A 23,620-nucleotide genomic window follows, 5' to 3' on the forward strand; every position below is an offset into this window, starting at 1 on the left:
GCAGCCACAAGCAGGCCAGCAAGTGTCTTCACTGTAATTACCCTGGAGAAGTCACAGGTCTCAGCCCATGGCAGGATAGACACCACTGAGAGCCACAGGCATCCACCACTTCGCTGAGCAGGCCAGCAAGTGTCTTCACTGTAATTACCCTGGAGAAGTCACAGGTCTCAGCCCATGGCAGGATAGACACCACTGAGAGCCACAGGCATCTACCTCTTACCTGAGCAGGCCAGCAAGTGTCTTCACTGTAATTACCCTGGAGAAGTCACAGGTCTCAGCCCATGGCAGGATAGACACCACTGAGAGCCACAGGCATCCACCTCTTCGCTGAGCAGGCAGGATAATAATTCAATAAGTGAATTCAAGAAGCGTTAAGTTCATAATAGGATAAAAACGTAAGCCTGTGGCAGCAGGAAAATGTGCGGAGAGAATGGGGTGTAGTTACTGCTCTTAGCACATGGTGGGCATCGTGGATCTTGTAAATCTGATACAGAAAAAAAAAACACCTGATACAAATACCAATTCAGTACGTCTCATCCTTTAAATTTACTGACCATCTGTTCAATAAGCACCCAGTGTGTGCCAAGAACCAGGAGGGAAGTGGAGGAAAGCAATGAAAAGACATCACAAGGACCCCAGGGAGCTCACAGTCCAAAGAGGAGACAGGCACACCACCCAACACTGACCAGCGATGGAGGGTGGAGGGCTTCCCGGAGGAGGTGACTGTGACCTGGGATTGAAGGATGAATAGGAGTTTCTGTAAGGAAAATGGTGTGTTCAGAAAACAATTCACACAACAATATCCCTTCCAGTGTGTGTAAGCAGGCAGGAGGTCTCTCCAGCCCAGTCCAGGGATGCTGTGTACAGAATCCATCAAAGTCCCTCCAGCCTAGCGTGGGAATGCTGTGTGCAGGATCCATTGAGGTTGTCTCAGGAGTGGCCAAGCCCAGATCCGGTCCTTCATATCTTCTGACACCCAGGGGCAAACAGGGCCCTGCCCTCACACAGACACCTCCTGAGTGCCAGATGAGGCTTTTCACTCCAGAACCCTTTTCCTCTGTGGGCCTGGTGGGCACCAGGCTGCAGAAGCTTCTGTGTGGCCGTCTGTCAGCATCCATGTCCAACGCAGGTGGAATGCAGCTCCTTGTCAGGCTGGATTGTCCAGGCCACCCAGTGTCGGGGCCTAGCAGCTTCCTCAGGGCTGTGCAGCCTCATCACGTGCTGCCAAGTCTGGTCTCTGCCTCTGGTCATGTCCATTTCCCATATGGGAGGGTGCAGATGCCACCCTGGGCTCTGGTGCCATGGTCTCCAGCCACTCAAAATGCCCTGTGGAATGTGCCTGTGTGGGTTTACTGTGTCTTGGTGCTTTGGCAACATGAAGAGCTGTACATTCGTTCTTTCTGTAGGAAGCACTTCATATGAGAGACAGAACTCTCTAGAATGCATGACGTACCTCTGGGAAATGGAGAAGACCTGATTCATGCACACGACATGTGTGATCGAAGGCACTCCATGCAGGAAAATGAAGAAGGAAACTCCCAGCCAGGGGCAGTACTTGTACTTCCTGAAGTTCACCGAGAATAAAACATGATACTCTTACTTCATGATCGGGTCTCTTTCAAAGACTCTAGTGCTCTACAGACACATTATTGCATTTAAGTTAACAAGATTCTATTGGGTAGATACTGTCGTTGATAAATGTTTCTCAGTTTCCATCAGAAAACTGGGCTGTATGAATTTTGGAGACTTGCCAACAGTAACAATAAACCAAAAACACATCTTGCCTTCATTACCAATATCCATGAGGAACTGCTGTGTTAGGCAATTTTAGTGTATCGGAAAGCCCCTCGGCGCGCTGTCCACCCCTCCCTGCCCCCGTGTGAGTGGCGTCCACTGGGATGCCTTCTCTGCAGTGCTCACAGGGAGAGACCATGGAACCGAGCCCCTATGTCCTGTGCACCACAATAGCCAGCCGTGACCACTCCCTCGTCGGTGACCATGGAACCGAGCCCCTGTCTCCTGCACACCACATCGGCCAGCCGTGACCCACTCCCTCGTCGGCAACCACATAGGTCGGATACCTGACTGCCCCACAGTGTTTTTAACCAGAATTCGTTTCTGGTGCCCTCTTCTCAGCTGAGGGTGCATTTTTGTCCTTGTCAGTTTTGTCTGTCTGAGACCCAAGGTCTCCCTGGACCATGTGTCTCACCTGAGGGGCACAAGCCTGGTGGTGGATTGGCAGAGCAGTGACACAGGTGAACACCCTGATAGGAAAATCTGAAATCCAGAATACTCCAAAATCAGAAATGTTTTGAGCCTCGACATGACACCACAAGTGAAAAACTCCACCAGTCCTCATGTGATGGGTCACGGTCAAAACACAGTCAGCACTTTGCTTCATGCACGAATTATTTAAAATGTTATATAAAATGACCTTCAGGCTACGTGTATGAAACATAAATGAATTTGGTGTTTAGATTTGTGTCCCGTCTCAAGATATTTCATTATGTATATGCAAATATTCCAAAATCCCCCCAAAAATCCAAAATTCAAAGTATTTCTGGTCCCAAGCACTTCAGATAAGAGACCCTCAGCCTGTGCTGAAGTGGCTGCTGCTAACCCTAAAAGAGCAGAACAGTTTCTCACAAGCAAAGCCACTGGGACCCGGGGGATGGGGAACAAATCTCAACTAGAAGCCCCCTGTGGCACCAAATCTCACCACCCACAAGTCCCAGCCTGAGCAGTTTTCCCAGGCCTTCTGAAAGAAGGAAGGCTGCTATTTCTGGCAAGTCGGGGGAGGACCACTAACCTGGGGGCCTGCTGTAACCCAGCGGAACATGGAGGGGACTTCTGTTCCGACCCCAAAGCAAAGCTTCTCCAACGCGAATGTGCGAGAAACCGCCTGGGTCTGCTTAAAACGCAGGTTCGGATTCAGGAGAAACCAGCACCCGGGTGGTGCCGAGGTCGACAGACGCTGGAATCTCATCCCAGAACTCTCAAGGTTTGCTTCCCTCAAATAGACTTAGTAGAACGATCATGCGTAACACCTGACTCTATCACTATTCTGAAGACTGATGTGATGTTATATTTCATATACTTTAAACATGTTGGAAAACAGACAAAATGTAAGTTGTGATTGTGAAATGTATTATATGCTGGAATCACTAGTCCCAGTCACTAAAATTGTGGCACCCCAAAGACATGAGAAGAGAAAGATGAAAAGTGAGACACTCCTCATTCTTAGTTCTTGTATCTCTCTTTCCTGTTCCTTTATTTATTTCATCTCATGTTTCTCTTCATATGAAACTGTGTGCAAGGTGTAGCTGCACCCCCACCCAGGCCGGTGGAGAGACCCTGTCTTCTTTTGGAGGTTATCTGTGAAAGTCAATGACGCCAGCTACAAACAATAGACTGGCATGTTTATTTGGAGTGACTGCATCAAACGGAAACCAAGGTCCTGTCTCCAGGCAGCTGCCCCCATCTGTCTGTGCCCGTGGCACAGGTGGGGCCTTCCGTGGGCTGCAGCCAGCACCAACCAGTACATCTGGTTGACCACAACGGGCAAAAGTAAAACCTCATGCCAATAAATGACCAAATCAAACTAGAATTACTTTTTCTGGCTGATCTCTGCCACACAAAAACCTATCTTCAGAATTGGCTGAGTCAAGCACCCAGCCTGCCCTTGTCGAGCCCCTGCGAAGGGAGGTAGGATGGAGCCGTCTGGCATGGACCATGTGCACTGGCCAGTGTGGTCTCTCTACCTCCTGAAGGCCAGCACTTTGAAAACAGCATTGCAGTTTCCGGCTCACACTAAAGAGTCAGTTTGCAGATTCTGCTGGAGGACTGGCCACTATTCGAGATTCTGTAAGATATTCCAAGACATTGAACACATGGTTCCTGCCCTCAAAGAGCTTATAATCTACTCAGGCACAAACATTAAAATGCACACAGCAACATAAGGCTAAATGTAATTACTGCCGGCTTACTCCGTAGAACAGGCCCTAACTGCGAAAAAAATCTCAGCTGGAGTAGAGGGATTCCTGCCTGGGGTAACAGTAAGCTGCCTATAAACTTATTCACAGCTGGGATCAGCTGAGCCTTGAAAAATAGATACAATTTGACTCAGAAAGCACTTTTTCTGGGTGGAACACAGGCAGTGACTGAGAATATGAAGTGTGTCTCTACTAAGCACTTTTGCACATATTTATCTCGTTTAACCCCTCACAGCAGCACTACACAGAGCTATTATCCCCATGTTCTGAGAATTTGAATCACCTCACCAAGGGAACAGAGCTAACGGCAGAGTCACGCCGACCAGCTCCAGAGCCACCCCAGCCCACAGTTGCTGTGTGACGCTCCAGCCCTTCTGCTGCTACTGGTGTTCTGGGCTCTCTCAGGTCCAGGTCCAAGACCTAAAGAGAAATAAAACAGTCTGAGTGATGTGGGCCAGGCCTCACATGAGTATCACAAAACCAAAGAGGCTTCACAGTCCCCAGGAACCCTGCCCTGCTGCCGAAAACTGGCCACCCCATGAGGGAAATGACACATAATTCCCTCCAATCTCATCATTAGTGGCCTGCTTGGTTAGCCACGGCCAAAAAGGGGAAATCTCAGGGAAACATTCATTTCTTCTGCCCTAAGCCCTGCAGCCATGATTGCTTTTATAAGCAAATTGTCTGCTTCATAAAAATATTTAAAGAATTTATTGTATTTTTCTGATACACAGTTATTGTTTAAGAAAATCTTTTAATTACAGAAAAAGCACAAAGAAGAAAATTAATCCCTAGGCAACTTGTCTGAACCATGTAAAGTCCATACTTGGCCCGGAGCCTTAGACCAGTTGACAACTTTGAAGCTTCAGGTAAAAGATTAACAAATCCCGAAGGGATAACTGGGCAAGAATGGCGTCCATGTCTCTGTTAGGACCCACAGCCAGTAAGAAGAGCGTAAGATTCGAGTCGGATGGGTCATGGCACTGCAAGTCACCCGCCACATCACCAAGGAACACTTTACCCAGAGTTTCCAGTTTCTCCAATCTGGAGTAAAAAAAACCTGCCAGCCTTTTAGAATCGTTGTGAGGAGCAGAGACCGTTTACACCAAGCGCCAAGCTCAGTGCCTGGCACACAGTCAGCAATGATGTTTATCGATCCAGCTTTCTCACAATGCTTTGGAGGCAGAATAATTTTTCGAGAATTTCCATGAGTCTTCCAAAGTTCTGAGTCCTAATGTGAATTTGCAAAAATGAAATTAATTCCTGGCACCTCCTCCCTGCCCTGGGGCCCAGCAAGCCTCCTTCTCAAAGCCCTCAGCAGCCCCGGGAAACCCTGGGGCATCTGGGCACCTTCTGACTGCACCCCAGTGAGTTCAGGCAGAGGATGACGCAGCCTGCAGATGGCTGGAGCCCATCAACCTTCCTGGAAGTGGAAGTCCTGATGGGAATCCCCGCGCTGTCATCCACCCTCCTTACAGAAAGGGTCAGAGTTCATTACCCATTCCATGCCCTGCAGAAACCAGGGTCTTTCCTTTGGGCTGGCATGATATCAAATCAGATTTGCACACTGGTTGACTAACTCAACAGCTCTCTTTGGCAGTTAAGTGTGACTTCCATCAACCAAATGGTAAAACATTAAAGTAAAAATAAATGCAGGTTCTATGGAAAAAACAATTAAAAAATGGCGTTTGATGCTCCTGATACATTCTAACAATCCTAGAGATTTAAGAAGCAGCATAAGGGATTATTTATTACATAAAAAGATCAAACAAATTGATAGAAAAATGTATCGATAAGAAATCCATTAATATGATTTAGATAAACATGAAAGAAAAATTGTAAATTTTAATGAGAAAATAGCCAGACTTGCTCATGGTCAAATAATGTAATTAAATAATCGTTTATTTCATTATGTTACAAAAATGTAATGATAAGTTGTGATGAAATGTATCCTTATATATTAGTGACACTGAAGCTTGTTCAATGCGAGGAGGAGAGATGTGGCAATGTGTATCAAGAAACAAAATTATGTTTATGTCCTTTGACCCAGTATTAATATGGCATGAGGGAGGGGCATATATTGGTCATAGTGTCATTTATAGAAGAGAGAATTTTCAAAATAAATGCCCAATGAAGTATTAAGCAGTCTTTTACAATTATGGTTTTGAAGACTATGTAGCAACTTAGAAATTGCAGATGACATACTGAGTAAAAAGAAAAACAGGATGTAAAAATTGTTCCTGGACTATGATTGCAACTTTGTAAAAAGTGCACATAGGAAAAAGAAGTGCAAGAAAAATGGCGAATGACTGTGGTTACGAATACTAGGACTGGGCCGGGAGCGGTGGCTCATGCCTGTAATCCCAGCACTTTGGGAGGCCGAGGCGGGTGGATCACCAGGTCAGGAGATCGAGACCATCCTGGCTAACACAGTGAAACCCCGTCTCTACTAAAAATACAAAAAATTAGCTGGGCATGGTGGCAGGCACCTGTAGTCCCTGCTACTTGGGAAGCTGAGGGAGAAGAATGGTGTGAACCCGGGAGGCGGAGCTTGCAGTGAGCTGACTCTCGCCACTGCACTCCAGCCTGGGCGGCAGAGCGAGACTCTGCCTCCAAAAAAAAGAATACTAGGATTAAAAAGTTTGCTTCCAAACTTCCTGTGACATGGTTTTTTCAATCTAGGATTTAAAACAAAAATTATGCGTTACAGCAAAGGAGAGTTTGGGTTTTTACTCCTGGAGGTGTTTGGAGGCCACCGCAGCCCACAGCATGCCCAGGTGGAGCCACCACCTGTGCCTCTGCAGCCACTGTTCTGGGAGCTGCTCCCAGAGGCAGCTGTGCAGATACCAGACACTGCTCCTGGTTGAGGACCAAAATATGAATAAACGGGCTCTTCAAGGACAGCGTGACAATATTAAATAAATGTTGCATAATGCAAACACTGCACCTAGGTAAAGCCACTTACAAAATTGATTTATTTTGATCTGTTTTAAATTTAAAGGTTTGTAATGTGGAATTACCGTGCTGGATAATTGCCCACACACCACATTCTACTGAGTTGAATAACATTACATGTATAATTCAGAGCTGTATCTAATTTCTTAAACAGAACCTTTTTTTTTTCAAATTTATGTCACTCCATAAAAAGCAACTCTTTTCACAGTGACAATTGTAAGTACAAAATATGAAAATATTTTCCATACCTTTTCCCAATTTCACTAAATCTTGAAAACAGACCTTAAGAATATGTTTCCTGTACTTACATATCTCTCTGCTCTGCCTCCTCTGCTGCAGGTCTTTTGGACTTGAAGGCCTTGGTTGTATTGGGATTAATAAAATATGTTTATATACATGATTTATAAAAAGTAAAACAAGGCCAGGCATGGTAGCTCATGCCTATAACTCCAACACTGGGAGGCCAAGGCAGGAGGATCACTTGAGGCCAGGAGTTTGAGACCAGCCTTGGCAACATAGTGAGATCCCATCTCTACCAAAGAAAAAAAAATTGTTTTAATGAGGTGACATGGTGATGCCTGTGGTCCTAGCTCCTTGAGAGGCTGAGGCGGGAGGACTGCTTGAGCCCAGGAGGTTGAGGCCACCACGAGCTGTGATTGCACCCCTGCACTCCCGCCTGGGCAATGGAGCAACACCCTGTGTCTATTTTTTTTAAAAAAAGTAAAGCAAGACAACACTATGACTCTCCATCCTAACACCAGTCAAGTCCTGAGCTTCTGTAGAAAGAGCTCACCATGGCCATGCAGGACCTCATGGAGAATCAGCAGGTGCACAGGTGCTCACAGCAGCTCCCGTCTGCATCCTGGAAGCTTTGGGTCTTGGACGAATGAAGGCTAAGCCTGTGCAGTCAGTTCTCTCAGCCAGAGACGGAAGCAAGGAACTGAAACCACCACCAAAGAACCTTGAGGAAACGCGCTCATCCTCGCTCTTTGGGAAAATGTGGATAGTTAACGTGACCAAGCAGGAGAGCGCGGCAGCCTCCCTCGTGTTAAACCCCGTTGTACTCATCCTGGGGGTGCCTAAAACGTCACAGCCTCAATTCCTCAATCGCTCTCAGATTCTTGGGAACCAAGGGGAGGGAAGGGTGGTGCTGACTGCCCGAGGCTCAGCCCTCCAGGCCTCCCCAGAGCGCCAGGGCCACCATTTCCCTCCTTGGAGCAGCGTTGCATGGCTCCACGTGGGCCAGGGTTCGAAAATGTGAGGTGCTGTCTCTCAAGCTCAGAGTTTGCGGGAGCCCTTGCCCCGCCGGCTGCTGTAAAAGTTTTGGTTAAAAGCTCTGAACTGAACGTCCTTCCCGCGTCCCCTCAGAGACTCCAGAGGCACCCTCACCCCCAGAGTGAAGCAGCAGACAGAACCGAGGACCTTCTCTGCGCTCACACGGAAGAGGAGCATGGACGGGAGGCTGAGCCTGAAGCGTCCTTTCCTAAAAAGAAGGCGCTCCTCCAGCCTCCGCACCGAGGCCCTGCTGGGGTCGCTGCCAGCACTGCGCCTGCCGCTCTTCCCTCAGCCCCATCAGCAGGAAGTCGGCTCTTTGAAGAGTTTTAAATCAGCAGTAAATCACAGTTTCTAAAGCTGTAGCACTGATTGCAGCGAACCCTCCAGACTGGGCAGCACGCGTGCCCGTCAGGAGCAGCAGCCACTGAGACTGTGATTCTCCTGCAGCTATGGGGAAACAGAAGCCCAGTGTTTATCCAGATGCATCATTTGCAACTATTCACTCATGTGAATTAATAACAAGGAAAGCACACACGGATGGGGGAAGCCCGAGCTTCGCCCCACACGGTGTGCCCCTGCTGTGTGACCTCAGGCCAGTCCCTTGGCCTCTCTGGGCCTCAGCAACTCACGCTTTTTTTTTCTTTAGGGACAGGGTCTTGCTTGTTGCCTAGGCTGGAGTGTAGTGGTGCAGTCATAGCTCACTGCAGCCTTGAACTCCTGGGCTCCAGCCATCCTGCCACTTCAGCTTCCCAAGTAGCTTGGACTACAGGCATGCGCCACCACACCTGGCTAATTTGTGTATCTTTTTTTTTTTTTTTTTTTTTTTAGAGATGGGGTCTTGCCACATTGCCCAGGCTGGGCTTGAACTCCTGGGCTCAAGCAATTCTCCTGCCTCGTCCCGAAGTGTTGGGATTACAGGCGTGAGCCACGGCACGATCCTACTTACACGTTTTGAAGCTTGCCACCCTGACACTGTCTTCTATTCTATTCCCTGCACTAAATTATGAGAAAGAATTGAGATTTTTTTCAGGGTTCTAAACCAAATTGTACAGCACTGGTCTACACACATGCACACACACGCCCTGTGAAACAGCTTTTACCTTTTGGAGCATAATCGGGACATTGTAAGGTGTTCTATGTAGTTTTAAAGGAGTGGACAAGGTACTCACATCCACCAGCAAAGACAGGAGACAAGGGACTCAGGGGCAGGGTGACATCTGGAGGGAAAGGGAAGGGTCCTTCACCCACAGGCCCTGCGGGAAATGCTCGTGGTGGGAGGCGACCTGGGCTTTGCTCATCACCTCCCTTCTGGTCAGGACCCCACAGCAGGACAGCGTGAACCCATGCGCTTGTGTTCTGAGCAATGTCACCTCAGCAGATACGCAGCAGCCAGGCGGTCGTAGGCTCCACAGGCAGAGACTCGGGTTGGGTGTTGGCTGTTTGTTTTTTCCAATATCCACCTCCCTTGAAATCAGGACTTTGAAACTCAGTTTTGCAGAGATTGTGTTTCCCTGCACTCTACTGAAGTAATTACCAGTTCTTTTCCCGACCTTTGCTGACCCCAGGGAAGTGCTTTTTTTTCACATTTCCATTCTGGGATTTCTGTGATCTCCTGGATCCACTGCCTGCACTTCCTTGGAAAGACCCAAACCAGAGGAGGCAGAGGGCTCCCTTCAGCAAACACGCTGGGCCCCTACAGTCACAAGGCACAGAGAGCACGAGGGTCCCACGTTCTCCGCGCGGTCCCTGCAGCCTGGAGGTGCAGGGAGTACATAGCTGTTACACATCCGATGGCAAGGGCGCCGACTGTGATCAGGGGGCCTGAGGAAATGGATTTAGACTCAGTTTCCCCATCTGTGAACTGAAAGGCTGGGAGAGGTGATTTCTCCACCCAGGGGGCCTCCAGTCCTGGTGCATTGGGGCCATTCTTGGAACACCCAGGGGCCCTTCTAACAGCAGATTAAACATGCACTCACCGGTCCCTGCCACACAGAACATGACACTTCTGCATGAGTGCTGCGGGGTCTGGGTGGGAGCCATGGGCAGCCGACACCATTGCAAAAAGCTTCCACACGCAAGGCAGGAGGAGGAGGAATACAGCCGTGTGTTCTGAGAAATGCATGTGAGGTGATTTTGTCACTGTGTTAACACCACTGAGGACACACACACACACCTAGAAGGTGTAGCCCACTGCACACCCAGGCTACATGCTGGAGGCCAAAGCTCCCAGGCCACAAACTCACACAGTGCTGAATACTGCAGCCAATTGTCACACAATGGTAAGTATTTGTGCACCTAAACATATCTAAAAACAGAAAAGAGGTACAGTAAAAACAAGATATAAAAGATGTAAAATGGTACGGCCGTGTAAGGCACTTGCCATGAATGAAGCTTGGGCTGGAAGCTGCTCTAGTGAGTCAGCCAGTGAGTGGGGAGTGAATGGGAAGGCCAGGACATGACCGTATACTGCTGTAGGCTTTATACACACTGCACACACAGGCTGCTCTGGTGAGTCCGTGAGTGAGTGGGAAATGAATGGGAAGCCAGGACATGACCGTGCTGCTGTAGGCTTTACATACACCACACACTTAGGCTACACTAAATCCATTGTTAAAAATTTCCTTCTCCAATAATAAATCAACCTTAGTTTACTGTAACCTTTTTGCTTTATAAACTTTTTAATTTTTTAACTCTTTGACTCATAATAACACGTAGCTTAAAATACAAACATGTTGTACAGCTGCATAAAAATAGCTTCTTTCTTCATATCCTTATTCTATTAGCTTTTTTCTGTTTAAAACATTTTAACTTTTTAAACTTTTTTGTTAAAAAACTAAGACACACATTACCCTAGGCCTGCACGGAGTCAAGATCATCAATATCACCACCTTCCCCTCCACATCTGGTCTCACTGGAAGGTCTCTGAGGGCAGTGACGCACGGAGTTGTCATCTCCTGTGATAACACGGTTTCTCCTGGACGCCTCCCGCAGGACCTGCCTGAGGCTGCTCTACAGTTAACTTTTTTTTTAATAGGTAGAAGGAATGCACTCTAAAATAATGACTACAAGTTTGGTATAGTAAATAGGCACCCGGGAACAAAGTTTATTAACATTATCTGGTCGTGTGTGTTGTGCACGATCACATGTGCTGGACTTGTACCCGGCTGACAGCACTGTGGGCTTCTTCACGCTGGCGTCGCACAGGCGCGGGAGCCACGGGCGCGGGAGCCACAGGCGGGAGCCACAGGCAGGAGCCACAGGCGCGGGAGCCATGCGTCGTGCTGTGACGTGACAGCCAGGTGACAGCCAAGGGACCAGACGCTTTCAGCTCCGTGACAATCTTATGGCGCCATCGCCACCTGTGGCGTGTGCTGTTGACGGCAAAGTCCCTGTTTGGTGCCGGGCTGTATCTGAGCACCTCGGCTCATCCAGAAGGGGTCTAACCAGTCTAAACTTCCTTCTGAAACTGGCCCATTTCATCAGCGTTCTTGGGAAAATGAGGCAAAATAGACTTGGACATTTCAGAGAAAACATTCACAGTGTTAGTTAGTATGTTTATCTGACATTATTTACAATCCCTCCGATTACAAGCAGTTAGAAGAGGAGAAGGAGGTCTGCTGGCCGTGGCAGGGAACAGGGCCTCCTCTCCTGATCTTTCGCATCTCAGCAAAATGCCCCATTGTGTGGTTCAGGGGAAGTTGAAGTCGAAAGCCTGGCGTGGGGAAGCAGCTGCTCGGCCATTGTTTAATCTGAGCTAACGCAATGTCACCACGCCCAATTATGTGGCCGCAATTTGGGTTACAGTTGCTTTGGTCAATATGATCACTTTCTTTTTTGTTTTTCAAAGAGGTCAAAGGTTGGGGGCTGGAGGCTGAAGCAGTCGGGCAGTGAGGGGATTGGGGACCCAGAGACTGGTTTCTTGGAAAACACCCCCAGGAAAAAGATACTCTGTCACAAAATATCAATGCCAGCCAGATGTCACCAGTCTTTTTTTTTTTTTTTTTTTTTTTGCATGTGTTTCTTAACAGCTGGTAAGAATATCAGCTCAAATTATTCGCCACAAGCACACACTTTCTGTTTGTCTCCAGATAAAGGGATTTAAAATCCCGTTTGTCAGTGAGGGAAGGTGGAAACTGTGGAATGGATTTTTCTGGACCAAAAGGTAGGTGATTCCCCCCTTCCCTTCTGTCCGGCCACAGCCCAGAGAGACAGAAAGGTGGAGACTCACGGCCAGGGCCACACGCAGGCCTGTGTTGTCTGCTTCCTGGGACGGTCCCCAGCATCCAGCACACCCACGGGCCGGTTTTTAGCAGGCCCAGTGTGGCCACCTGTCTGGGAAACCCGGACAGTCATTCCTGTCTCTTCAGTCTTGGCTTTCTGTTAGTATGACACCAGTCTCCTACGTTGAGTTGCCTCCTGTAATTCCCTGCAGGATCTGTAATCACATGGCGTCTGGTTTGGGCGCCAGCCACACGTCCGCTCACCCGTGCTGTCTCCGACTCCCCCCAGCCCCATGTGCAGCTCCCTCATGGCGTCTTTTTGGGAGGGCCATTTTCCACATCATTTATACCATCTGGGTGCTTTGAACCCAAAAAGTTCTCAGAAAATACTCACTGAAAAAAAATGTATAACAGACGTGCCTTTGAAAAATTCATTTGATTGATGGTAATAAAAGGCTCTGTAGTGGGCTGAGAGGTGTTCCTCCAAAATCCATGTCCCCCCAGAGCCTCGTGATGTGAGCTTGTGTGGAAACAGGTCTCTGCAGATAGTTGAGAGTGGAGATGAGATTGAGCTGGATGAGGGTCAGCCTGGAATCCCGTGACTGGTGTTCTTATAAGGACACGAGACACAGAGGCAGGGGAAGAAGGCTGTGGAAGAGGGAGGCAGAGATCAACGTGATGCCCCCACAAGCCAAGGGCACCAGGATCTCACAGCACTCAAAGCTGGGAGAGGCCTGGAGCAGAGTCTCCCTGACAGCCACAGAGGAGCCAGCCCCGCCCACACCTGCATCCCGGAATTCTGATCTCCAGGACTATGGCAGCCCCCGGGGACCCTCTCGGTGTACAAAGTGCCCACTACTCCTAAGATAGAGCAGCCACACCCGAGGTAAAGGGGCACCCCATACCTGGAACAGCCCCCACTGGCCTGTGGTGACCATCAGTCCTTGTCACTGAATGGATTCAGAACTCGGCAACCTCACCACACGCTAAGGAAGCCCCATGGGAAGATGGGTCACTGTCTCCTAGGTGTGAGCCCATACCCCATCCGCTGCCTGTGGCCCTCGTGGGAGGAAGGGTGACATCTGGGGTGCCAGGGCCCTCGGCCTGTGGGGCAAATGCTGGGCGGAGCGGGCTGACTGAGGCGGGAAACATGAGCAGCTGTCCAGAGAAGTCAGCCCTCAAAGCATGAGTCTACTAGCAGCCCGAGAGCTGGCTGCTGGCAGTCACTGGACAATTCCCACTTTACTTTGAGCTGATAAATGGCAGGAAAAGTGCCCACCAGGAAGCCTGGGAACTCGGCAGGTGGTTATGACGACAAGGCTCAGAGACCAGGTCACACTGGCTGGGGTCACTTGCTAAGAAAAAGGCAGGCCACAAAATCCCTTCCTAAAACCCAGTCAGTGTGGACAACGGGATTCTACCTAATGCCTTGGGGACATCAGAGGTAAGTGTGCTCTTGTTTCTTAGGTGACATTCTTTTTTAATCTTAAAAATATCTGTTGCCACCATTTAACTGTATGGCCCTAAGCAGCTTTCATTCCCACAGGTTCAACACATTGTGAGCAAATAGCGCCCATTACTACAAACGCCTGTGAGGGAGAAAAGCCTACAGCCTTCCCCACAGGAGCATGTGTGACGCGGGGTAGGGACCCTGTACCTGCTCATGTGTGGAGAAAGTGGGGACATCTGTAATCCTCCACCTCAGGAACTAGCTGACTTGACTTGGACCCAGCTTTTCAGGAGGCACAAAACACGAATGAGAATCAAGTACGGAAGCCCTTAGTGTTCCGGTTGCTCCAAGTCTAAGAGCTGTTGTGGGCGCCATAGAGCCTGCTGCTAATAGAGATCCCAGTTTGGCAAACACCGGGGCCTCACTTTATCTCTTGTGTGGCTAATGCACACACCTCACATCTGTCTCACGGACCATAAATGCTCTCCCGAAAATCATGTTGACTCTGCTCACCGAGCCCAGGCCCAGCACAAAGACACACCATAAACACCTGTGGAGGGAGCATGGCCAGCCCCAGCCCAGGGACTCCGGGGCTCCTCAGAACACAGGGCCCTCCCCTAGCCATGCCGGGAATGCTGTGTGACAGCGGATCAGGAAATGGGGCAGAAGCCCATGAAACCCTTGGAGTCAGGTCACCAGGGCGGGTGCTCGCCCACCCCCAATGCCTGAGGGTGACATTTGACAGTTTACACACGGTCTCCGAGCGCCTGTTTTAGCCTAGGTTTGTAAAGGAGTCAAGAATTCATCTCAGAAAGCTGCCAGTAGACAACCAAATGCTATTTCAAAGCAACTGCAGGGGTTAGTAATTGGGTTTTTTTTATCCCTCTAACTTGCTACTTCCCTAGTTCTGCGGCAGGCCTCTTGACTCAGCTTATAAATACTAAAACTGTTGCTGTAATAAGAAAAAACAAGAAACATTCCTTGAATATTTCAGAGCAAAATGCTTGTGAAAGCCCTTGGTTTCCCCACAGAAAATGTATTTAAAAGAAGAAGAGCCGTGAATTGGCGGCAGCTGCTCCCAGCACCTGTTCCCCGTTCCCATCATTGAAGTTCTCATGGCATTTTGGAAAGAACTGAGCAGTTTTCCTAGAGAAATACTCTGGGTTCTGGATTACACAGTTGACTGCACTCAACTGTTGGCTGAGACAAAGGGGCCTGAGAGGGGTATCCGTGCGCAGAGCTCCGGACCCCGAAACCGCTCAGGGCATGGACTGCGGTGACATGCTGCCTCCCTCCCGGTGCCCACTGAAGTGTCCTGCTCACTTCTTTGCACGGATGGCGGTGTGGGGCCAGGGGACGCGTGGCATCATCTGCCCATGCCATTTTCACTTTGTTTTTTTTTGTTTTTTTTTGTTTTTTTGAGACAGTCTCGCCCTGTCACTCAGGCTGGAATGCAGTGGCACAATCTCAGCTCACTGCAACCTCTGCCTCCCAGGTTCAAGCAATTCTCCTGCCTCAGCCTCCCGAGTAGCTGGGATTACAGGTGTACACCACCATGCCTGGCTATTTTTATTTTATTTTATTATTATTATTATTTTTGAAATGGACTCTCACTCTGTCACCCAGGCTGGAGTACAGTGGCATGATCTCAGCTCACTGCAACCTCTGCCTCCCGGGTTCAAGCAATTCTCCTGCCCCAGTCTCCCGAGTAGCTGGGACTACAGGCACACACCACCACACCCAACTAACTTTTGTATTTTTAGTAGAAACAGGGTTTCACCATGTTGACCAGACTGGTCTCAAACTCCTGACCTCAAGTGATCTACCCACCTTGGCCTCCCAAAGTGCTGGGATTACAGGCGTGAGCCACCACGCCCGGCCACCTTCTTCACTTTCGTAGACTGTCTGGACTAAGTCTTCAAGGCACAAGGGCATCAAGCTCTAATGAGCACACGGGGGCACCGCTGCAGATGGCCAGGGGGCAGGCGGAGGCCACCATGCACCCTCCCTCTTCATCGGCTCACAGCCCCTCCTGGAGAGCTCTCGCTGCCATCACAAGCTGAGAGGCTTACAAGACACACATTCATCCCCTCACGGTTCTGCAGGTCAGGAGCCTGACAAGGGTCCCACTGGGGTAAAAAAAACAAGGCTTGGGCAGGCTGGCTCCTTCCGGAGACTCCGCGAGAACCTCTTCATGCCCAGCTTGGGCAGGCTGGCTCCTTCCAGAGACTCCAAGAGAACCTCTTCATGCCTCTTCCCGTTTCTAGAGGTTGCCGAATTCCTGGGCTCCTTGCCCCTTCCCTGTCTCTGAGCACACTGCATCTCCAGCCTCGCTGACCCCTACCCCTGCCGCTGCCGAACTCCTCCCTCTGTCCCCTGTGCAGACCCTGTTCTTCCACTGGGCTCCCCTGGGGAATCCAGGCTAATCCACATCTCAGGGCCTGGGGCTTAATCCACAAAGTGCTGTTGGCTCTGGGGTCGGGAGGTGGGGGAGGCCGTGCCCAGGGGCCTTTCTTCTGTATTCCACACCATTGATCCACATCATGTTCAAATGATCTCCTAAATGGAATGGCTTCCCATCAGCCCACGTCACCGGCTTCACCCCACCGTTACCAGGAGCTGGTTCTTGTTGGGCTCTGGAGGCCAAGAAGGGGCTCCTTCCCTCTGCCCATCAGCAGGTTGCTTGGCACGGTAGGGTGGGTGCCCCCGTGAGACACAGCTTGGGAGCACAAAGCAGCCGCAGGCCCTGGGGCCAGGCTATGGGCTGGGGAAGAGGGAGGATGAGGCGTGCAGACACTGAAAGGGCGGCTGCAGAGACTTCTTTGTCCAGAAGTAACCCAGGGCGAGGAAGTCCCCGTGGGTGAGGACCCCGCATGCCCGGTTGCGCTGATGTGTGGGAAAACGACAAATGGTGCAAGCCACACAGGTCACACGCGTCTCCTGTGCTATTCGTGGATTTTCATTTCCTCTGGAGACCCAAATGAGAAAGTAAAAGTGTACGCAGGAGTCAAACCCACTTTCTAGAATGTGGTTAATTTCTAGAGGCAGCTGGGTTTCCTGTGGAGAAGACAGGTTTGCCCACACAGCATAGAGAGGAGACGGCTGTGCGGGCTCCAGCCCCACGGGAAGTAGGGCCCGGGGGTCACCACGAGGAAGCTCCATCGGCCACGTTGGCTCTCTGGAATCTGAAGAGTGTGGTCTCACGGCCATCTCCCCCTGCACCAGCCGTGTGGCCCAAGGTGATGTTTGTGTGCCTTGGTTTCCTGATGCGTAGAACGTAGCTGGCTGGAGGACAGGGGGGCTGTCGGGTTCTTTGTGTGGAGCTCTCCAGAAGGCTGTTCGTGCTGTAGGCAAATTCCACAAGACCTAGGAGCCAGGACCCCAGGTGCCTTGATGCTGGAGGGAAGAACCTGGCTGAGATGCACCTGCAACTGTTTGGAGCTGGTGAACCTTGGGCTCAGCACACCCTCGCTGCTGGTGGACACAGTACCAGCTTGCCCCTCACGAGCAGCTGCGAGGCCCTCGGGCAGCGGCATGGGCGCCGTCACTTCCTGCCAACCCCACATCCTCATTTCCCACGCTTCTCCTTCCACCTTCCATGATCACTGGGACCTACTGCAGGACCCGCCTCAGAGGGACAGAGGGAAGCAGACCACCCTTTTCTTCAGAGAGTTCATGGCCCAGGGAGGGAACGCTGGCTGGGGACAATCACAAAGCCTCTCTGGTGCCCAGCCAGCGACAGGGACCCTCGGGGCTGCGGGGGGAGAGGACGCCCCTGCCCTGGCTGCAGAGGGTTGGGTTAGAGGTGAGCTGGGGCCGGAGAAGCCACAGGAGCCATGTGGCGCCTTCTCAGGAGGTGCTTCTGCAGCTTCGCCTCCTCTCATCTTCCATGTGCTGGGAAGGACCAGCCGAGTGACAGCTGGGAGCGAAACCAGTCGCCTCTCCTCGGGCTCTGGGCAACTGTCAACCTGCAGCTTTGAGTCTCTCCCTCTGGAATCTTCTATCTGGGGTATAATAATGTTATTACATACGTTGGTTATTTACAGCACAACATGAAAAGGCAATTTGTAAGGACTGGTCCATCTAATCAGGGTGAATCACCAGTCTTCTGAGCTATCGTATTGAGTTTAGTTTCCGACTGATTGCTAAATATCTTCACATTGCATGGATATTGCCCAGCTCTGCCTCCCTTACTGCAGGTGTCCCTGTGGATGCTGAGCTTCCACAGAGGGGCTGCTGCCCCCTCTTCCCCCACAGCTCAGCCTTTCTCACCTGGTATTCCATCGAGAAGGGCACTGCAGTTTTACCTCCCTTTGAGAGGCAGGATCTTCTCAACCCACAAGAAGTGGCGACCAGGTCCTGGGTGACTGTCGAATAAGCCTGGTCCAACTGGGAACAAGTCTTCTGGGCCCTAATTCCCCACATGGTGTTCTTGTCTGACAAAATCACAGCCTTCCACGTTCAAGAATCTTCATTCATCTCTCTCTTTCAGCGAATGTTCCCTAAGCTGTCCCATCACTGAGCACTGCTGCCAACAGCCCAGCTGCGTGCTACCACTTTGGTCTGATGGAGAGAAGGGCTCAGAACCTCGTGCAAGTAGGAGGCAAGCACAGGTACTAAGGCATCTTCCGGAGCCAAGGCGGGGGCCGCAGAGGGTCTGTCTCAGTGAGATCCCACTGTCTTCCAGGGTTTGCCACCGCAGCAGTAAGCCCCGGAGGGGCCCCACACCCTAAGATCCACGGGGGAAAAGGTGGATGTCTCAGCATGGGTTTGTAACACTGTTCCCTTGAATAAGCAGAGAATGCAGAATTAGGAGCAAGCATTCCGAGGGGCGGCCAGCTGTGGCTTCTGAGGGGCACCTGACCTCCCATCTGCCTTCTGAGCACCAGCTGCCCCAGGTGAGGTGCGGGGAGTTCCACAGCTGTGATGAGCGTCGCCATGGAGAGCAGTGGCTCACGACTGCTTTGATTTAAATTGAATTAAGGTGAAAATGAATCAGGGCATAACTCTTTGCTTTCAGCCAGATGTCTTTCTGAACTGGTGTATATATGACTTTAAAAAGTCACAAGGGTTTTGGGCCCAGGGATCAGGCAGGAAGGAAAGGCAGTGCGGTGCAAGGAGGGGTGTGTTAGAAATTGTATCCAGAACCGCTGTGGCTTGTACTGAAGGAAGAAACTTCGTATTTCTGCTTCTATTTCTACGACAACACCAAGGAAGGTATGTGGGGTGGGGAGCAGGTGCACACAGGTCCTTGGTATTACCAGTGGTCCAGGATTGTATAATTCCGTTTATTCTGCCTATCCCACACCCTGACCCTGACTCAAGTCCTGCGGCCCCTTGGTGCCCTGAGCCCCCTCCCCTGCCTGTTCCTAAGCAATCAATCACCCTAAGACCCCGTTCTAGGTTTCGGCAGATGATGATGAGTTAATCAGACAAATAAGCCATGGGGTAGGCAGGGGTTGTGGGTGCTGCTTCCTGGTCCCTCTGGCAAACCAGAAGGGAGCTGCCTCCCCGCAGTCCTCACTCTGTCTCCAAGCTTCCCAGCAGAGCCCCACATCCAGCAATTGGGCCCAGCTTTAACCAGACGGAGGAGCAGCCTGACGTCCTGCCAGCCCCAGAGGCAGATGTGGGCACAGGAAAGGGAGGCAGCGAGGAGAGGAAGCCAATAAAAAGCTGTTAGCATCCGTCTGGGTGACCCTTTGCAGAACCTGCGTCAGCCTGAGGACGCAGGGAGAGGCTGTGCAGAGAAGCCACTGTTAGCATCCGTCAGGGTGACCCTTTGCAGAACCTGCATCAGCCTGAGGACGCAGGGAGAGGCTGTGTGGGAGAAGCCGCTGTTAGCATCCGTCAGGGTGACCCTTTGCAGAACCTGCGTCAGCCTGAGGACGCAGGGACAGGCTGTGCGGAGAAGCCGCTGGCCTTTGCCGCTTGAAAGCTGGGTCCCTGCTGCCTCCCCACCCCAGGGCTCCCTCGGAGAAATTCTCATAGAACCCCTAAGCAATGAGCCGGGAAAGCACGGATGCCACCCGGAAACACGCGGAGGAAGAGTCCATTCATGGGAACTTCTAGAGCCGGTCACAGAGGCCAGATCCACGATCAGCTGCATGGTAGGGGCTTGCCCACAGGACCGGAACCTTGGTGAGCATCAGCGGTGGGCACCGTGTTTCCCCAAGAGTGACCCAGGGTGCCTTCAGGCCAGGCGCAGCTTCTACTCCTCATTTATCTCCACCACGCAGAGCAACGTGCAGCACAGACGAAGCACTCAGTGAACATTTAAATGAGTCTGTGGGATGCACCTAAAAGAAATAGAAGTTTTCCAGAGAATAAGCAGGTACAAGTTAGACCCCACAAAAAAGATAGGCAGGCAGGCATTTGTTAAGTCCATTTCATTTCACCCTAGGGTTTTAACATCAAATTGTCCCTGTAATGAAGAGGCATTTTGTTACCCAAATTCTCATGCTCTTCAAGAGGGAGTAGAAAGGAAAAAAATATGAAAAGGGAGAAACAGTACAGACCCTACCTTCAAACTTACCACCCCCACCATACACACACACAGACACACACAGAGTAAATGACATCAGATATTTATCCAGTCTGCCATAAGACATCTGGCTCCACCTTATAAATGAGGGAAGCTTGGGCCAGAACAGTGGCTCTTGACTATAAGCTCAGCACTTTGGGTAGTCAAGATGGGAGGCTCACTTGAGCCCAGGAGTTTGAGACTAGCCTGGGCAACATAGCAAATACCCATCTCTCCAAAAAATACAAAAATTAGCTGGGCACGGTGGTGGCACATGCCTGTGGTTTCAGCTACTCAGGAGGTTAAGGTGGGAGGATCCCTTGAGTCTAGGAGTTCAAGGCTGCAGTGAGCTGAGATTGTGCCACTGCACCCCAGCCTGAGCAAAAGGAGTAAGATCCTGTCTCAAAAAAAAAGAGGGAAGCTCGGTGCTGGGTATGTCAGAGATGGAAAGACTCTTTCCAGTCTTTATGTCTCATTGGACAACGTGAAGATTCAACTTCCAGGGCTGCTCAGTAGAGCCAAGTCTGGAAAACAAGCTCGTGGGCCCCACATCACCAGCATGTTTTCCCTGGAGCCCATGTTGTCACCACTGTATTCCTAACTCCACTCCGAGGGCCTTTCAGGGTGGAGGAGAGAGCTGTGGCCAAAGGCAGTGAGAGGCAGAATCCCGAGCCGAAAAGCCAGATTTCAGCCTCAGGGAGGAGCCAGTCCCAGCCCCGCTCTGGCCTCACCACCCCCGCAACACCCCAGGCCTCTGTGCAGAGACTGTGCTCAGGCCCAGCGCTTATGCTGGAGAAAAGGCGGAGACATTCAGAACCCAGGGGATTCCAGGCTGCCTTCTCCACAAGGGTCAGGTTTGTGGAGGAGAAAGGGGAAGATTCTCCACCCACCAGGCGCCTCCTGGACTGTCAAGAACTAACAGGGACTAGATCACCCAAAATAGCAGATCAAATTGAAACAGCACACTTAGCTTTTGGAACGAACCACGAAGCAGGCGGGAGGACCGGAGATTGCAACATACTGACCTTCCGAGTTCTGTTTGGGTCAGTTTGTTAAAATTAGTTTGTCCTCCCTGGAGACACGGCCAACGCAGCCTTTTCTGTGGCAAGAGTCCAAACAGTCTCTGCTGCTCTCCACGCACGGCAGTGGGAAGGCAGCCCTTTCCCCTCCATCACTCCGGGGAGCTCACGTGCGGACAGGGTCCTCCGTAGCATCTTTAAATAGGAGGTGACTTTGTACGAAGCCGGGGGCAGAGTAAGCAGTGACCTGAACAGTTAGCACCAGGATAAGTTCCTTCTGCTGAAAGAGGACATTAAGATGAGAAGGGCTTGGCCGGGCACAGTGGCTCACACCTGCAATCCCAGCCCTTTGGGAGGCTGAGACTATCCTGGCTAACACGGTGAAACCCCGTCTCTACTAAAAATACAAAAAAAAAAAAATTAGCCGGGCGTGGTGGTGGGTGCCTGTAGTCCCAGCTACTCGGCAGGCTGAGGCAGGAGAATGGCGTGAACCCGGGAGGCGGAGCTTGCAGTGAGCAGAGATCGCACCACTGCACTCCAGCCTGGGCGACAGAGCCAGACTCCGTCTCAAAAAAAAAAAAAAAAAAAAAGAAATGCTTTTAGCACACTTAGAGCATTTAGAGCAATGGGATGATTAATTCCATTTTCCATTTCGGGCCTCATCTCAAGTATTTTTATTTCTTTCTCTTCCTCACCTTCCTGCTATCAATCACTGCCCAGTGACCTCGCTAGGTCAGGGCTAGAGTGTAATCATGACGAATAAACTGGGGGTTTCATGATATTTCTGACACCTGTTTGACTACAGAGACCCTGAACTGTCCTCTGCCAGGTCCACCCTGGGCACTGGAGCCTGTGTCTGAGGCCCCTGCCCGCCTCCTTGGCAGCAGCTCCAAGGCTCCCCCACCTCCCTTCCCTCTCCTGTTTCAAAAGTATTGACTTTGAGGATCAGAAATGGTCCTAACTGTTACTTTTTCATTTTAACTAAAACTCTCAAATTTAGAGTGTTTTTCCCTTTTCAATATACCTTTTTAATTTTTTTTTTTTTTTTAAGATGAAGTCTTGCTCTGTCCCCCAGGCTGGAGTGCAGTGGTGCAATCACAGCTCACTGAAACCTCGGACTCCCAGGCTCAAGCCGTCCTCCTGCCTCGGCCTCCTGAGTAGTTGGGACCACAGGTGCCACCACCACACTCAGCTAATTCTTTTAAAATTTTTTTGTAGAGACAAGATCTCACTCTGTTGCTTATTGCATTTTTTTATTTCAAATGTTTATACCAAATTTTTGTCTAAGCTTCTAAGAAAGAGCTGAAATTCACAAAATCAAACTCATACTAATTCTAGAAGAAACAATACTTGCCCTTCTGCAGGTGGGCAATTCCTATTGTAAGCATCTGACAGCAGACGCCCTTCCCCCTTCTTCCTTCCTTCCTCCCTCCCCCCACAGGTCAGGGTGGGACAGTGCAAGAGAGAAAGTTGGAGACACCACGAATCCCGTCACAAACACTCTCAGGCCACTTCCATAAAAGTGTAAGAGGTTCTAGACATCAGACTAAAGTACTGCTGTTGAGGTCCATGATGTCTACACCAGGGTGCCACTTGGGAGTTTGGAAAGGCAGGCTGAGGGGCAGGAAGTAGCAGAGTCTGATCCTGTCTCTGAAAAGTGATTTTTATTTGTTGAATATCCCAGCACTGAGTTGTGAATTAAGATTCACTAAAGCAATCAAGGTTCTTGTAAAATATCCAGGACCACAAAGCAGACATATTTTTCCTTATGGTTCAATAATTTTAAAGTTCAAATTGACTTAAAACAGTAACACGCTTTTTGTGAATTGTGCTTTGACCATGGGTTTAGACACCGAGGAAGCAGAGGAAGTTGGTGCGCAGGAAACAGCCTGGGAGGCCCTTAGCAGCTGAGGCACACGTCTGCACCTCTTGCTGTGGAAGATTGGCTCGGCTTCTAAAAATCGTATCCGAGGAAGATTCTACCACTTCCTCGATAAACCACTGACAGCCTTGAAGTTTCCTTCATGCCTCGATCCAACGAGAATGCCCCGTCCTGCAATTTTAGATTATTTCCTCTTACACTGACCTTATTTTCTTTGAGAACGTAATTAATGACATGAGTCTTGTCATTTTTCTTTTCAGTGCTTTAAAAAAACCAAGAGGTTCTGATGCTCATGTTGCAATACATT

At 50.2% G+C, this 23,620-nt stretch overlaps 1 long non-coding RNA gene across 1 annotated transcript; it reads right to left on the reverse strand.

Moving 5' to 3' along the window:
- Positions 1 to 520: 520 nt before the first annotated feature.
- Positions 521 to 8,492, reverse strand: LOC103891048 (uncharacterized). Its single transcript, XR_002915323.2, has 3 exons — positions 8,337 to 8,492; positions 4,281 to 4,412; positions 521 to 1,564 (listed from the first exon to the last, which is right to left on the reverse strand). It is a non-coding gene; the product is annotated as an uncharacterized LOC103891048 (long non-coding RNA).
- Positions 8,493 to 23,620: the final 15,128 nt, after the last annotated feature.

This window comes from Pongo abelii, chromosome 5 (assembly GCF_028885655.2).
Source record: "Pongo abelii isolate AG06213 chromosome 5, NHGRI_mPonAbe1-v2.0_pri, whole genome shotgun sequence".
NCBI lineage: Eukaryota > Metazoa > Chordata > Mammalia > Primates > Hominidae > Pongo > Pongo abelii.